Source organism: Orycteropus afer, unplaced genomic scaffold, assembly GCF_000298275.1.
Source record: "Orycteropus afer afer isolate SDZICR_OR568_19922 unplaced genomic scaffold, OryAfe1.0 scaffold00001, whole genome shotgun sequence".
In the NCBI taxonomy this organism is placed as follows: domain Eukaryota; kingdom Metazoa; phylum Chordata; class Mammalia; order Tubulidentata; family Orycteropodidae; genus Orycteropus; species Orycteropus afer.
The window spans coordinates 27,784,110-27,787,617 of NW_006921588.1; the positions used below are offsets into that span (position 1 = coordinate 27,784,110).

A 3,508-nucleotide genomic window follows, 5' to 3' on the forward strand; every position below is an offset into this window, starting at 1 on the left:
CTTGTATTTCATTCCAGGTCTGGCCTGAATGCCTAATGGGTTCATAGCCCAGTAGAAAGATGAACCCAATATTTTTTGCTACTTTTCCCTTAGCAGTATCTGCCAACTTGGGCGTTGGGGGAAGGCATCTAAGAGGCAGGGAAGCTTTAGCAGGTGAATGGGGCAGATGGCCACATATATCTCCCATGGAGCTGCTGGTGGGTCTAAACTGCTGACCTTTTGGATTAGCAGCAAAGTTCTTAAATGCTGCCACCAAGGCTCCTTCACAAAGTAGGAGGTAATGCCTTAACAATAGGCATGTTGTAAGGCCCAAGGGCCTCATCCATCCTTGTCAAGGAAAGTACTAATCTTCTCTTCTTCCATGCAGCGCACAAGGAGAGGGGACCTGGTAAATATGTAACCCTGAGGGTATACACTCTGGGAGGTTGTTGATGTTGTTGTTATGTGCCGTAAAGTCAGACCTGACTCATAGCAACCCCTCCTTGGGTTTCCGAGGCAGTATCACTACGGAAGTAGATTGCCCAACCTTCCTTCCAAGGAATGGCTGGTGGGTTAGAACCACCAGCCTTCTAGTTAGCAGTCAAGTGCCTTAAGCACTATGCTACCAGAGTGAATTGAAATAAGCCCACCCAGGTTTGAGTCATCTCAAGTTTTCATTTGAAAAAAGTTATCTGATACTACTAGTGCCCCTAACCTATTTATAGGCCAGAAATATAGATAAATTCTCTTTGGAGGAATATAACCCATAGTGAAGATGTTTACAAAATGAAAGAGAAGTAACAGTATCTCAACCAACAAACACTAAGAAAACTTGTCACAAGCAGATGTTTACTAAATGCAATCCTAAAGGGAATTTTTGGGGCAGAAGTGATCTTGGATAAAACAGACACAGTAAATATGTAGATAAATCTAATGAGTGCTGCCTCTTAAAATACAAAAGCATTTCTAGAGATTAAAAGGTGTATCTCGATAAAGGGTTCAATTCACTAGTAAAATATAACTATTTTAAATTTGCATATGTTTAGTGATATACTTAAAATATGTAAAGCAATTTTAACACAAATAGAAGCAGAAGACCCCCAGTGAAATGCGTTGTCACAGTGGCTGCAACAATGAGCTTAAATATAGCAACGATTGTGAGGATGGTGCAGGACTGGGCAGCGTTTCATTCTGTTGTGCAGAGGATCACGGAGTTGGAATAGACTCCACGGTACCTAACAACAACAGAAGCAGAACTAGAACTCAAGTGTTAAAAAAAACCTAGGACAAACTATGGAAAGAAGGTCTGGAAAGGCTGTTTTACCAACCAGCCTCATTTCATATACCTATTACCCTGGATGTTCCTTGGTTTATAAGTCTCCACCAATGCTTGTTTAGACTCTGCTTGATATCTTCTGTCTAACCACCTCATGACTAAATCCTCCCCGATAAACCTTATAAAACCCAGCTACTTGAGACCTCATTTGACCAATCTCATTTGGACAATTGGCAAGTCTCTGTTAAACTCGGCTTGTTTTTTGATAAAAATAGAGTTTCCTGGTAGTCATTTGTGAGGATTCTGATTCACAAGTATAGATAGACATATTATAAAAACAGCTGGCAGAACAAAGAATGTTTGTACTTGGAGAACAGAAATTGGGGAAAGGGGGTGAGACAGGTGGAACAAGTGACAGTTTTTGTTATCAGCCATGAATTTTAAAACTATGTGCATCTATTACTTTGCCATAAATAAAAATTAAATTATAAAGGAAAAGAAAACTGCAATTTATTATTGGAGTCAGACCTCATCTAACTTCAAGAGGAGAGATGAGAATCACCAACAGCCCAAAGCTGATTCCCGTGTGCTAGAGGTCACACGTACCTCTACTCTCCCTCTTTCATCATTTTTGACACCAGCCACCCCTCTGATAGCACTCTCTACTTTTCTGCTGGGTTTGATATTTCACTGCAATGGCCAAACAGAACTCACAGACCATACTTACACTTAGGTAGTTTATTAGGGAAGTAACAGGATACAACTTGGGATCAGGATCAACTTGGAGGTAACAGGATACAATTCAGGAGACAGGATAGTTTCCAACCAAGACATCTCTCAGCTGTGCTGTCAGGCAGGCCTTGCTCTTGGCTGTGCCCACCACCAGATCTTGCTGGGCTTGGCTTCTGTCCTGCTTGAGCAAGTGTTACAGCTCTTTAGGTCCACTGACAAGTGTCTGAAGGCACCCTACTCCACCAGCAAGGCTCCTGCCCAAAGATGCTCAGCTTTCTCTTATCTGGTGGGTTGGCAAGCCCATTACAACTGTCTCACTCTGTGGGCCAGGAAACCTTTCACAGCCATCTCACATTGGTCTTCCAGCGCCCACAGCTCACATTACTGCCACTCATGCTGCTTCCACTCATACTGCTGCTGCTCATGCCACTATGCTCATCTTGTGCCATCTTTCGCCTTCTGCACTGTTGTAGCTCTCTCTTTTCTGGGTCTAGGAGGTTCCCAGCACAAGTACCTCAGGTCCAAAGACTGTGCTCCATTTCCCGCTCTTCTTCTAGATGGTGGTGAGGTCCCCCTCACCTCTGTGGGATTGTCCCTTTTATAATCCTATTTCTCCTAACAAGGCCATGAACTAACCAATCCCTTCATTAGGCCATAATCACCTAATATGCATAGTAATTGACCAATCCCCACAGGGTTTTATGTACGTTATTTGCATTGTAAATTATCCAATCCCTTTGCAAGATTGTGACCTAGCAAATCATCTTAGGAGAACTAAGAGTCAGAAAAGCCATATATAAAGAGATACACTTTGCACTGGAAAAACACACTTATTTCCTCTGAAATATGGCAACAGTATTCAGTTTACTTTAGTAAATATTGGTAGAACATCAATTATGCTATTATGCTAACTTTGCTATTATTGTTGTTATTAAGTACTGTTGAGTCGATTTTGACTCATAGACCTCATGTGACAGAGTAGAACTGCCCCATAAGGTTTCCTAAGCTGTAATCTTCATAGGAGCCAATTTCCAGGTCTTTCTCCCACAGATCCACTGGTGGGACTGGGTGGAATTTTGAAACCACCAATCTTTCCTGAAAAAGATCAAACTCTACCTACAAATAAATCACACTCAGCTAAGTCCCTTCCACAAATCTGATAATATTATTATCATTGGAAAGATAATTCAGTGCATTGCTTTTAACTTTTAGAATCAGAATATTAAAAAACTCAGAAGTCTTTATTCAAAATCAGATGTCTTAGAAAAAACATGAAAGATTCAGTTGACTATTTGCAGGAATTGAAGGACTATGTTTCTAAGCCCAAATGTATTCATAGGTCCAATTCAGTGAGAAGATCTAGTTTTACTCAGTTGGGGTCTCTTGATAATTAATTTCTAGATAATGAATAAATTTTGCATGCTATTTATTAAGGTCTTGCTGTGCTCATATCCTGCAAACTTTTATCCTGTCATAGAAAATATTATATTTATCTCGCCTTTAAAAACTGCATAATTAAGG

The 3,508-nt window shown here is 40.6% G+C and overlaps 1 pseudogene; it reads right to left on the bottom strand.

Annotated features, from left to right (window-relative positions):
• Positions 1-230: 230 nt before the first annotated feature.
• Positions 231-370, bottom strand: LOC122151186 (annotated as a pseudogene).
• Positions 371-3,508: the final 3,138 nt, after the last annotated feature.